The sequence below is a fragment of the Vulpes vulpes genome, chromosome 4 (genome assembly GCF_048418805.1).
Source record: "Vulpes vulpes isolate BD-2025 chromosome 4, VulVul3, whole genome shotgun sequence".
In the NCBI taxonomy this organism is placed as follows: Eukaryota; Metazoa; Chordata; class Mammalia; order Carnivora; family Canidae; genus Vulpes; species Vulpes vulpes.
The window spans coordinates 75229377-75243576 of NC_132783.1; the positions used below are offsets into that span (position 1 = coordinate 75229377).

Sequence of the window (14200 nt, forward strand, 5' to 3'; positions counted from 1 at the left end):
ATTACCTCTTAACCGGTAACTCAAACTGAATTTTAATTTCGTTCCTCTTTTATTTTTGCTTTCCAATGTTTCCAGTATGTACTGCTAGAGATTGTTCCCTAAAAATACTGCTTTTATCACACTATTACCTTCAACTCCAAAACTGTTAATGGCTTTTCTCTCCTTTCTAGGATAATATTCACACTCCCTAGCTGGGCATGTGGGGCCTTCTGGTTTACACCCATAGCACTGCATCAAGGAATATGGTGTCACAGAAGGACCAGCTATAGTCTCCTCTGTTCTTAGGTAGCTTAAAATGGGCAGTGAAAGTGTGGAAGAGATATGTGTCATGACTATTATGTAGAAAAAGCAAATGTGGGAAACAGGTGATGATGGGGTGTGGGGTGGGGCAGGTTGGTGTCATTAATAGGATTGGACAGTCAAGGAGTCAAGTCACTTTCAATCTGACTTCTCTTGGTGAGCCAAGAGCAATGGATTCCTGGGTGCAGGCCCCTGATTCTGGGTGGTTGAACCTGGGAAGGATGAGGGAGGCTTGTCAACCTGAAGATGAAACTTGTTATATTTTCTGACCTGCAAATCCAGGATGCAAAGGCTTTCCAAAGTTTCGGTGCCCTGAGTAAGATTCAAATGGGGCAGTGCCAATGTGTTTGAGACCTACTGTCACATATCTTACTACCTTCCTCAGAATGTTACCCTCAACTCTCAGTGGGCATCTGGCTGTCCTGGGCCTGACTGGCTTCACAAGAGAAGCTCTGTGGGGAGTGACTGAGGACTTTTCTCTGAGCTGTTCTTTAAGACCAAGTTTGGCTCCCAAGTGCCTGGGCTTAGGCCAGGAGAAATCATTCCTACCTACTACGAACTGAGAGCCACGATTACTCAGTGGGTCAATCTTAGAGGCAGGTTTGTAGGGCTACCAGAATCTTGACTCTTTCCACTTTATGGCTTTGCCCTGCTGGAGCTAATACTTTTTGGGAGTGTGGGCAGAACAAGGATCATCCGTGGGCTTCATCTGCCACCTTGGGAAGGGGACTTTTAAACCTCTAAGCCCCAATGGTATTTCTATTTGTTAATGAAGATGGTTGAATGTTCATGTGCCTTGAGGGACAGGGATGCCCTTCTCCAGCAGAAGTGCTGGTATTTCATGACTGAGTGACGATAGCAAAAGTCTCGAGCTCCCCAGTCATAAATCTCTGCATTAACTTCAGTGCCTTTTTTGGTTTTAGACATTGAAGGTCCTTTTATTTTTTTTTTTTAATTTTTTTTAAATTTTTTATTTATTTATGATAGTCACAGAGAGAGAGAGAGAGGCAGAGACAGAAGCAGGCTCCATGCACCGGGAGCCTGATGTGGGATTCGATCCCGGGTCTCCAGGATCGCGCCCTGGGCCAAAGGCAGGCGCCAAACCGCTGCGCCACCCAGGGATCCCTGAAGGTCCTTTTAGAGAGGGTATCCCACTCTTACTTGCCAGTATCCTCACTATTAGCCCTAGTGTACTTCAATCATCTATGCCGTTACTGTTTGGAATTTGAATTGTCATGAGATTTATTTATTTATTTATTTAAAAAAAATTTTTTTTTTTATTATTTATTTATGATAGTCATACAGAGAGAGAGAGAGGCAGAGACACAGGCAGAGGGAGAAGCAGGCTCCATGCACCGGGAGCCTGACGTGGGATTCGATCCCGGGTCTCCAGGATCGCGCCCTGGGCCAAAGGCAGGCGCCAAACCGCTGCGCCACCCAGGGATCCCTTGTCATGAGATTTAAAATAAAATAGTGCATATAGGATGCTTAGTGCAGTGATGGATACATTTTAGGAGCTCAATAAATCGTCACTACCATAATGATTCTCATTGAATTGGGAATATCCTATAATCACAAAATAGGCCCTCAATCCACATTAGTTATTCAGATGAGTATCACCTGGCAAGAGTGGGGAGCTGGGGTCCAGGTCAGAGAAGTTTTCAAACAGAGAAGGGAGTGGAGAAGGGCCTGATATACGTATATGAATGTGTACCCAGTCGGAGCAGTGGAAGCAGATCGCCTCTGTCATGAAGCACCGGGTTCTGTTCCCCTTCTTTGACTCAGCCTATCAGGGCTTTGCATCTGGAGACCTAGAGAAGGACGCCTGGGCTGTTCGCTATTTTGTGTCTGAAGGATTTGAGCTCTTCTGTTCTCAGTCCTTCTCCAAGAACTTTGGACTCTACAATGAGCGTGTGGGCAATCTGACCGTGGTTGCCAAAGATCCCGATAGCATCCTGCGGGTCCTTTCCCAGCTGGAGAAGACTGTTCGAATTACTTGGTCCAACCCCCGTGCTCAGGGAGCGCAGATTGTGGCCTCTACCCTCTCTAACCCTGAGCTCTTTAAGGAATGGACAGGTAACATGAAGACAATGGCTGACCAGATTCTGACCATGAGATCTAAACTTAGGGAATGCTTAGAAGCCCTCAAGACTCCTGGAACCTGGAACCACATCACGGAGCAAATTGGAATGTTCAGCCTCACCGGGTTGAACCCCAAGCAGGTTGAATATCTGGTCAACGAAAAGCACATCTATCTGCTGCCAAGCGGTCGGATCAACATGTGTGGCTTGACCACTAAAAATCTAGAGTACGTGGCCACCTCCATCCATGAGGCTGTCACCAAGATCCAGTGAAGAAATACCACCTGAACCAGCACCACCAAAGCGGCCCTCTGTCATGTGTGTTCCCTGCCTGCACAAGCCTCGCTGTGTGTATCACGGAAAGAGACTATGGAGGACTAGAACGCTGCTCTGGTGAGGTGGCCTCTGTTCAAGCTGGCCCCCTACAAGAAGAACATCCCTCATAAAGAAACGGGGGCCTGGGATCAGAGCCCCTTAGGAGGCCAGAGCAAATTAAGATTTTTATTTATGAATAAAAAGGACTTTGATCATGAGACCTAGATATCTCGCTCCCTCACTAGAAGCCGGAATGCTGCCTCTCTTGCTCATGTGTTTTTGTGTATCGCTTGACTCTGCACAAAATCTTGCCCCAAAGATCAAGTTGTCTGAAAAGCCAACTGTGATTGTGAGTGTTGGCTGTGTCATTAAAACTTGTCATCTCTAAAAAAACAAACAAACAACAAAACAAAACAAAAAACCGATGCTCATCAACTGAGCATCTGAAGGACTAAGGCAAAGTTCAGCAAATTAAGACCCATGGGCCAAATCCAGCTCTTCTTGTCTCTGTCTAACCTGAAAAGAATGTTCTTTAACAACTTCAAATGGTTGAAAAAAATCTAAAGAAGAAAGATGTTTTGTAAAATACGTGAAAATTGTATTAATTCAAATTTTAGGGCCCATAAATAAAGTTTTGTTGGCACACAGCCCTGCCCACTTGTTTATGCATGGTCAGTGGTTGCTTTCACTCTGTGACCGCAGAGTTGAGTAGTAATACCAGAGATGGTATGGCTCCCCAGGCTGAAAATATTTCTACCTAAGGGCCTTTCATAGTAAAAGTTTGCCTCGGTCTATGGCAGGGTGATTTAAGAGAGGAAGGTGAAGGAAAATTCAAACATACTTCACTCAGTTCACAAAGCTGCCAAAGGGAGGCCCTGCTGACTTGGGCCAAGAAATTAGATTTTGTCCTGTTTCGATTCAGTTTAGTGAATACTCACTGAAGGCTCCCAATATGAAAGACATTGCCCTGGGTACAAAGAATTACTCTCTGCCCTTGGAAACATCACAATATTATAAGGTAATGGAATTATGGGCAGAGCTGTGGAATCATCTAGATTTAGTTTCAAATCCTGGCTCCATCACTTTATTAGTTGTGTGTTCTGCTGGTTATCTTCTTTTTGCTTTTCTTCTCTTTGCTGCTCTGATCTGTGGCTGGGGAAGGTGATCCATGGATTTTACCAGTGAACTCCCTTGCCATTCAGCTTCCAGGTGGTTTTGGCCAATGGGAGGTTCGAGCAAGAAATCAGATGGTAGGAGCTAAGGGAGTCAAGATGTTTATTCTCCTACTCTCCTTGCCAGTTGGCCGTGTTTGGCTGCATGGCTCCCATTGGAAGGCCATTTGCATATAGCTACTCTTTCTGCTGGGTACTGCTAACTACTCTTCCCTCTTTCCCTTGGGCTTTGGGTTGTAATAGGTGCTAATGTCAATAGCTTCAGGCTGTTGCAATAGCCCTCATTGGTTCTTAAACATTACCCAAGCATTTATAAATAGTTCAAGTGAGCTTTAGCTTCTTCATCTGTAAAATTAGGATATCACATGAGTTGTTGTGATCACAAAATATATAAGCTCCTACACAGTGTCTGGGCATGCAGTAGGGGCTCAGCAAATACTATTTATCTTCTGCTTTTCTTAAGAGTTTATGGTCTCTTAAGGGAGATGAGCCAGAGGCTACAAAAAAGCTTAAACCAAATTAGAGTCGTAGTTTAGGGATTATTAGGAAAGGACAAATTTGGAAAAATAGTTTGTAAGTAAAACTAGCAGGATTTAGATGTATGGGGTCGGGGGTGGTGGACTGGGGGTAAGCTCAAGTGTTTTGTTTGGGTTATTGTGTGGGTGGTGGCACCATGACAGAGGTGTTGTAGGAGGAGTTCCCAGATTAGTGAAAAGGATTATGAATCCATTAGGACAAGTGAAATTTGAAATGCCTGTGGTATGGCCACAGGATAGTGTGAAATAGGAGTTTGGCTGGGAGGCACTGGAGCAGGGTCTGTGCAGGAGAGGAGCCTTTAAGAATCACCAGTGCGCAGGGGAATAGTTAAGAGTCAAAGAGGTTGATGGGACATGGGTTCGATGGGAAGACAAGATGCTTTAATGGCAAAAGGACTAAATTGGAAGCCAAGTGATCTCACTTCATGCTTTGGCTTACTGTTTAACCTTGGAGACAATACTTCACTATGTTAAGATTCTGTTTTCTCAGCAAATAAGGAGGTTGGACTAGGTGGTATCTATGATGCTATAGGACTTGCAGTCTAATTGGGAGATAAACCATGAAATAAGCAGAGATTAATGATTGTATTTTCAAGAGCCAAATGGACAAGAGCCTCTAGAGACCCATATTCTTCCTAATTAATGACTATTGTTTAGTGAGAAGGTACAGAAAAATGTCTAAGGCACAGTTTCATGGAATTATAATAATAATTGTAATAACAATGACCAGCATCCATTGAGTGCTTACTGTGCTAGGTATGACTCTATGGGCTTCACGGGTATTATCATTTTTTTTTTTAAAAGATGTTGCTTATTTATGAGAGAAAGAGAGAAGGAGAAAGAGCAGGTGAGCATGAGGTGGGGGAAGGGCAAAGGGAGAGGTTAGAAGCAGACTCCCCACTGAGCAGGGAGCCTGACATGGGGCTCCATCCCAGAATCCCAGGATCATGACCTGAGCCGAAGGCAGATGCAATACCAGGGTGCCTGAGCCATCCAGGCACCTCGGTATTGACATTTAATATTCACAGCAGTCGTGTGAAGTGGGGGTGATTTGGAGGCCTCCATTTTACAGATAATAAAAATAAGGCAATACAGAGATTAAACATCCCACTCAGAGTCATAAAGGTGAAGGAATCCAGAGCCTAAGAATTGAATCGCAAACTATTTATTCACAGGGAAAACTGAGCTCTGGGGAAATGCCAGTCAGCAGTACACACCTTGGAACTAGTAATGATTTCAAGTTAACCATAATTATAAGAGAGGCGGAGTCAGGAAACAGACTTGTCAGTTATCTTTACCAGTTGTAGGAATCTGTGTTGATGATTAGTTTTTTTTTTTTACTACATTTTGCTAAATTTATTTTTGATCAGTGCATTTTGGTAAAAATTTTAAAAATTACATATGAACACACATAACTGTGTGTATTCACACACATATATTTAATGCACTCATATTAATGTATACAAATTCCATCTTTTGTGTACCTTATCTCCTCTCCCCTCACCCAAGAATTAACTTTTTCTGAATTGTTTTTGGCTACAAACTTGGCTACTTTTCTCAATGAGAGTAGGTGAAGATGGATGAAACTTACCCTTGTGAGTACTATTTGGATACTGTTGAAGTCATTGCTTATTTGCAGTCTATAATGTCCCTTTTCTGAGGACTTCTCAGGTAAAATTCTCTTGTGTTCTTGTTAATATTAATTATAATCTTTAAAGCAAACACTTTAGTTTTTCATAGAGGCTTTAACAAAGCAAATGATCAAGTGCTTCTTTTTAGCTTGAAAGTTTAAGAGCCAAATCTGTGGCCAATGGGCAGCATGAGTGCTATGCATTTGTTTTAGCTTTATTCTTGCTCCCACTTTATGATCCTCTGTTAACTTTTTTTTTTTTTTTGCCTGCTTTTACCTTATGGCATCTTGTTGCAATTTACGTTACTATACTCAGAAACTAGGCAGAGTTTAAGTAAACTATATGCCTGCATGTTGACCCTGTGGCATGTGCACATTTGTATACATAGTGCAGTTTGGGTTCTCCAGGAGGCCAGAGCTGGCTCGCCAGCATAGGGACCATTAAGTTTCCGTAACCACTCAGCATACTGGCTGATAACAAAGAGGTCACCAAAAAGAAACTGATAATTAGGAGGATTATCACAACCATCAATTCACAAATCCCTTTGATGAGTGTTGGTTGCACTTAACGACTCACTGCAGATCGAGTCACATGGCCTTTCAGCAGTAATATGAGCTTAGGAAGCATTAATGTAATGATGACAATCAGCAAACAATCATCTTCATAATGATAACAATTTGATCCAGGCAGGAGGGAAAATATTCCTGGCTGAGCTCGCTTGACTGTGACTGGAGATGGGAAGTCAGAAGCTGGTTGAGGCAATGAAAGGGTTGATGGGGTTAGAAATTATTGAAGACATGAGCTTAAGAAACATGGAGTGTGGTGAGGGTGGGAATGTGTGTGTAGGATTGACTCGTTATGGTGAGAGCTGGGCTCAGAGTGAGGAGTGAGGGAGGCAACACACTGGAGTGTGGAAGAGGATAGGTGCTCGACTCAGACCAGCTCTGTTGCGCCCTGACTGTGTGACCTTGGGCAAGTCACTTGACCCCTGTGTGTCTCAGTTCCTGATCTGGAAAAGCATGATCAAAAAGTACCTACTCCGGGGGCTTCAGGGTGGCCCAGTCGGTTAAGCATCCTATTATTGATTTATGCTTGGTTCTGTCTCAGGGTTGTGAGATCAAGCTCAGTGTGGAATCTGCTTGGGATTCTCTCTCCCTCTCCCTCTGCCTTTCCCACTTGTGCTGGCTCTCTCTCTCAAATAAAATAAATAAATCTTGAAAAAAATAAAAAAAAAAAACCTCACAGTACCTATTACATAGTGTTGTTGAGGGATATCATGGTAAAGTCATAAAGTGCTTGGGTCAGTGCTTGGTGCCCTGTGGGAGTATAACTGGTAGTGCTTATGCTGCTGGTAGGCCCTAAGACAGAGAAGGCAAAGATTCTCAGGCTTCTCAGGGGATTGCACTGCCTTTTGAAAGCGGGAATGTCATTGTGGGAGCCATGTTATGTTATTTAAGCAACATAGAGTTTATTGTCTCTATTATGTATTGCATGCTATATTTCAGTTGACACTTCATTTAAAAAATATTTTATTATTTTATTTATTTATTTATTTGAGAGAGAGAGAAAGAGTGTGTGTGCATGAGCAGGGGGAGGGGCAAAGTGAGAGGGTGAAGCAGATTCTCTGTGGAGCAGGGCTCTATCCCATGACTCTGAGATCACAACCTGAGCCAAAGGCAGACATTGAGCCCACTGAGGCGCCCCAGTGCCTGACATTCTATTTTATATCATGTTTTTATTGTTTCTTCTCCCTGTGTAGATTGCTTTGCATCACATGTAGCCTGGATGAAATATCTAACATAGTAGAGTTTCAATAAATCCTCAGTGACTTCTATTGAAAGATGCACTGAATATTTTGAGACAATGAAGAAATTAGTGAGCTTGAAATTTCAAATGAAAGTATTACCATGAAAATGCCAATAATAATAGTAAACATAAGTTTGTATAGTATTTTTGACCTGTCTCAACCCTTTCTTAAATATATGAATTCTCATAAACTCTGTGAGGTGGACAACATGCTACAAATGGCCCATTTTACTGATGAGGAAATATGTGGCTTAGAGATTCAGGCCTGTGCCACTGTGAGAAAGCTCGAGTGAGAATCCAGGTCTTCAGACACCTCCAACAAAGAAATTGTTTTCCATACTGCTTTGGTGTTAGGAAACCTGAGATCTGTGATTCACTGATCATTAACTTCTCTGGAGTTTGTCTCCTTCACCTGTAACATGAAGGAGATTACAAAGTGATTTTCCCAGGGTTGCAGAAGAATGCATGCTTGTGCATAGCAGGCTGATGCAGAGAAGGGGGGTGGGGAGAGAAAAGTGAGTGATTGAGATCCAGGTTCCACCTGAAGGGGGCATTTGCTCACCAGTTCTAGCTGATGATTGGCAGCAAGGAGATAGAGGTCCAAAGTGGCCAAAAATTTTTTTTATTTTTATTGAAATAGAATTAACATGCATGTTGTATTAGTTTTAGGTATATAATATATTGATTCAACAATTCTGTATATTACTCAGTGCTCACTAAGTATAGTCACCATTTATGTTTTTTTTTAAAGATTTTTTAAAAAAATTATTAATTCATGAGAAACATACAGAGAGAGAGAGAGGCAGAGGCACAGGCAGAGGGAGAAGCAGGACAATCCCTGGACCCCGGGATCACACCCTGAGCCAAAGGCAGATGCTCAACTGCTGAGCCACCCAGGCATCCCACCATTTATGATTTTTTAAAAGAAAAGCCCCAAATGTGGCTTTTTATGTGACTCTCGCCATTTTAAGTATGGATAGCTAATTCAAATTAAAAGCAAACAAATTGCAAGGATCGCATTAAAAAGCGTATGGGTTAAATCAGACCCAAGCTGGCAGCTGGCCACTCCTATATCAGATGAATTTTCAAGGATTCAGCTCTAGATGCAAAAAGCCAGTAGCTTCTTGCTGAAAGGTGGGAAGCCATTTATCTCCACTCATCATTGAAACTTATCATCTCTGTTTCCATCAGAGAATATTCAGTGGGACTGGGGGGTGATGCCACCCTGAGCCTTCAGGTTCTCACACAGAGGGGATGGAATTACCATGCCACACTGTCGTGAGTGACAGATGTAGATGCAGGGGAGAGAAAAGCAGACCTAGGTTTAATTATGTAAATCTATGACTAGGCTTTAATAAGGCACTGCAATAAAACTGTCATAACTGCCAAGTTTAGGAAATAGGATGAGCAAAGTTTTCATTCCTGGCACTATATTTGGGAAGAAAAAAAGGAAGAAAAAATGCAGAAGAGTTGGCTCTTCTTTGAAAACCTTCAGAAACACATCAGGGATTCCTGAGCTTCTTGCTCCTGCCAGGCAGCATTTGCGGTGACAACTAGTGCTGAGAGCCCAGCAGCCCACACACAACTCCTTGGGAAAGGAGAGAGCTGAAGTTTCAAGGTTGGTGTCTTCTAACGAGATCTCAGTGAGACAGAACTTTCTATCATCACCTGCCAGTTCTTTCTCAAACTAGTCAGCCCCTCTTTTGCCTCACAACCATGCTGCTGCTGCCTGTTCTTTGAATGTGCCAGACAGTGACGGGGGCTTGGTAGTGGCGGAACAGGTAGTGGGGGTGGGCATTTTCTTCCCTAGCAGGTGGTGGGAGCTAGATGATGCTACCTTTATTTTAACCTTCCAAACACATATTTGTTTTTCTTCTTTTCTTGTTTTTTTTTTTTTCAACATATTTTTAGTATTAAAAAAACCCTCCCTATCTTGATAATATAGGGCTAGGATTTTCAAGGCCAGGGCTCCGTTGGGCATGAACTATCAGACACCCACTCTGAGGAGCTAGGCCAAAAGGGCTCATAGGAGAGGAATTCCCAGAGCAGTTCTGTACTTTATAGTATAGATGTCCTGAGCTCAGCTTAGATTAGATCTTTTTCCAGTGAATAAAACAAAAAGGGCAAACCACCCTCCCATTTCTTCACCAAATAACCAAATAAGTTGCATGGAAAGAGGGAGGAAGAGAGAAACAGAGAAAGATTATGAATGAAAAGTCTTCCAAGCCATATCGGTCAATGAAATGTTCATGGACCTTATCTAGATCCCGAATTAAACAAACTATTATAAATTTACATGCCAATTAGAGAATATTAGGGATTAGTAAGGAATTATTATTATAGTTGTTTTACGTGATAATGATTTTGTGGTTCTGTTTTTAAAAGAGTCTTTATCTTTTAGAGATGCATGTCGTGGTGTTTATGGAGAAGATGACATAATGTCTGGGATTTTTAAGAAAGTAATTTGGGAAGGGAAGAGTCCAATGTGGGCTATATCCAGCTGTACTCACTGGCAAGAGCTGACTGTTAGATTTTTAGGCACTTTGTGAGCTACTTGGTAAAGAGTCATTAAAAATTAAATTCTGTAAGCCCCATTTAAGTAAAATATATTCTTATAGAGGTAATAAATACAATGTTTCACTTCCTGGGTATTTTATGACAATTGTTATTATCTATGCTCTTGAAATGATTGCATCTAATATTCCTATATGGTGGGAATGCGATATAACTGTGTGCTCCTATGCATTCCTTCTCAATCCCCATTCAGTATCAGTATGTTGGTAACTTGAAATTAGAGAAATCCCCAAATACTACAAATCCAGAATTTCTTTGGGGAGAGTTAGTTGTTATGTGTCTACTACCACCCCACTGGAGAAGTAGAAGGGTTTGGGTGAAACAAGACTCCTCACGAGTTAATTGCCTTAAAATGGAGTGAAAGGGAAGTGGGGGCTCATTAATTATTCTCTCCACCCTTGGAGATGTGGGGGTTGCAGGATGAGGGAATCAGACAGGTAACAGAGACCCTATGGTGCAAAGGAAAGAGCAGTGGTCACAAGGACATGAATTCCTTGACCGGCTCTGCTCTCAATGAAATGTGGGACCTGAGGAAGTCAGATAGGGCCTTTGGGTCTTGCTGTTCCTAAAACATAGCTTGTAGTTAATAAAGGATTGTGGTATTCATGGCTATTGGGTGAGTACAAGGATGAGCTAAATTATAGGTGGGATTGTGGGAACATATTAAAGAAGGAATACCAAATGAGAGAATTTGTCCTTCATGACTGATTTCCATGTATTCTAGATGACAGCCTCTGAGTGACTCTCCCAGAAGCTTTTTCTCTAGAGTAATTTGAGCTTCTTGGCTCATGATGATGGATCCTTCTGGGGAGAGAATTATTTCTGATTACAGAAGGAACTATAGTACAGAAGCTGAAACAGAAAGTAGAAATAGCCCATTGACTGATGAGTTGATACATAAAATGTAGTGTATACACACAGTGGGATACACTTGGCCATATGAAGTAGTGAAGTACAATACATGCTGTAACATGGATGAACCTTGAGAACATTGCACTTGGTGAAAGAAGCTGGTCATGTAAGATCACCTTGTGTGATTCCATTGATGGAAATGAAATGCCCAGCAATGGCAAATCTATAGAGAGTAGATTAGTGGTTGCCCAGGGCTGGAGAGTGGGGGTTGGGAAGGTCACAGCTAAGGGGATGTGAGGTTTCTTTTGGAGTGATAAAAACATCCCAAAATTGATTGTGGTGATAATTGTGGTACTCTGTGAATACACTAACACCATAGACTTGTATATTTTAAATGAGTGAATCTTAGGTTGTGTGAATCCTATTTCAGTAAATCTGTCAAAAAAAAAAAAAAGTGCAGGCTGACGGAGTTCAAATCCTGGCTCAATTTTCTTATCAGTTATGGGACCTGGGGCAAATTTTCTTAACATTTCTGTGCTTATTTCCTCATCTGTAAAATAAGGATAAAGCTGGTACTTGCCCTGTGGGACTTTTATGAAGAATTAATATAATCCTCACATAAGAGTGTATCAAAATGTTTTCAGCGTGCCATACACATGAAAATAAGGCAATAAATGTTAGCTACTATCATATATGTTAGCGAGGAAAACTTTTCTCTAGTAGTGGAGGACAGAGGGAAAGGATTGGCTGAGGTTTGGTTTTCTACTATTTAATCCTGGTCTGGGAAAGTGAAAATATAACCAATTTCAGGGAATACCAGTTACACCACTAATGGGTTACAGGGAACACCAGTTGAATAGTGCTCGCCAAAAGATATGTCCATGTCCTGCCTCGAGCCACACACCCCCTCCCGTCTCCACCACTAACCTTGAATGTGACCTTCTGTAGAAACCCAAATTTGCCTTTGGGTTAACCCAAAGTTAAAGATCTTGAGATGGGGTCATCTTGGAAAATCCTGTTGGGTCCTAGTTCCAGTGTCAAGTGTTCTGAAAAGAGAAAAAGCAGACATTAGACATGAGAGAAGACCACTGGAAGAGGGAGGCAGAGACTGGAGTTTTGTTGCCTCAAGCAGAGGAGCTCCTGGAACCTCCAGAAGCTGGAAGAGACAAGGAAGGAGTCTCCTCTAGAGCCTTCGGGGGGAGTGTGGCCCTGCTGGCACCGTGCTTTAGGACTTCTGCTCTCCACACTGTGAGGGAATAAATTTCTATTGTTCTATGCCACCACGTTTATGGTAGCCTTACGAAATTAATACGCCAGGGAAACATTACACTTCCTAAAACTGCTTTGGTGGCAGCACTCCACATAACATTTCCTCTGCCGATTTGTGTATTCAAGATCAATTTTTCATTCAGAAAATCAAGTTCCTCTTTATAGATCCAGTCTCCTCTTTTCATCTCCCTGAGATTCCTCCAGGCCTTTCCCTCCTGGCTCAGGAGAACTTCAACCAAGGCAAATCCAAGCTGTTCTTCTGTCTGAGCTCAAGCTGAACTCTGTGTACTTTGCTCTTTCTCTTTGTCTCCAAAGTGTGTATTTTCTGTTGGTGGCCCTTCCTCTCCCCTCCCTGTTTCCTATGTGCTTACATGCTATCTTCTAGGATTTTCTGTTATTTTTGTATATAGTACAGATATATTTGTATATATATATTTGTCTCTACAACTAGTTAAGTTCTTGAGCGTAAGGAATCTTGTATTTCTTTAGATTTTGCCACAATACCTGGGCATAGAGTTAGACACATAGTAGATGAATGAACAAAATGACTCGAGGCAAGTTGGATGTTCTGAAAGACAGGAGAATTTATCTTTCTACTTTCTTTCCTGATCCCTGTTCCTCTCCTCCTCCATTTTCAGAGCTAGGTGACTTTCCCAACAGAGGGTAAAAGATATTAGGGATAAATGCTAGATAGATTCTCTTTCTCTAGGACAGGCACCTGGAACTAATAGCTTTTCCCTTTGCCAACTTTGGCTTTAGTTGGCTAGTTCTTTTGAATCCTCTAATAAACATGATATAGGATAGCACATTGGGTTTCTTATCACTAAAGCATTCTTTCTTTGTAGGTAGATAAATAGTTTGGTAAGAGAGGTGTGTTGAACCGAACAGATCAATGGTATGAAACCAAGAATTTGCCTAGAACATCATCTCCTGTTGCCTCTGAGTTCAGGAGCACACGTGTGGTACTTTGTAGATGTGTCAAAAAGGCCACTGGATTTCGAGTGGCCTAGACTCCAGTCCTGGGCCAGGCACTACCAGCTGTGACCTTGAGTGAGTCACCCTTTCTGAATAACTCTATAATTTTGGATCCTTTTTTTTTTTTTTATTAGTCTGAATTCTGTATATCTAATGTAGGCTTTATCAGTCAGGATCTAATCAGAGAACGGAAACCACACTAGCTGCTTCAATGGAGGGAGTTTAATACAGAGAGTTGGTCACACAGGTTTGGGGGGCTGAAACAGTAAGCAGGGAACTCAGAGGTAATCCAGAGTTGATAACTGCAAGGAGTCACTGCTGCTTAGTAACAAAGGAAAAATGTTGGCTTTATCAGAACGTAGAAACATGGAGGATGAGTCTCTCATGCTGGGACTCAGATTTCTGAGGAGCCCCTAGCACCTCTGACAGGGCACAATGAGGGTGTTCTGGAAGTGCCAAAAGTAGATGGAAGGTGGGATTAGCTGCTGCTCCTGGGGGGTGAGGGGTCACTGATGGGGTGACAGTGCTGGGAAGAGCAAGTAATGCTCTCCTCCTGTCCTCTAGGCTTCCTCCTGTGCCTTATTAGCAGAACCCAGCGGCCTCTGTCCACTGCCAAAGGAAACTTTGTGTAGTTCTCAGAAATCCCAGCATCAACATCAAAAGGCAGAGCACAGAAAGACAGGTTTGGA

General features: G+C 42.3%; 1 long non-coding RNA gene and 1 pseudogene across 1 annotated transcript in view; both read left to right on the forward strand.

Moving 5' to 3' along the window:
• Nucleotides 1-14200, forward strand: part of LOC112931078 (uncharacterized) — a 460348-nt gene that overhangs the window by 15588 nt on the left and 430560 nt on the right. The gene's annotated exons all lie outside the window — the stretch shown is intronic.
• Nucleotides 1992-3111, forward strand: LOC112931071 (aspartate aminotransferase, cytoplasmic pseudogene; annotated as a pseudogene).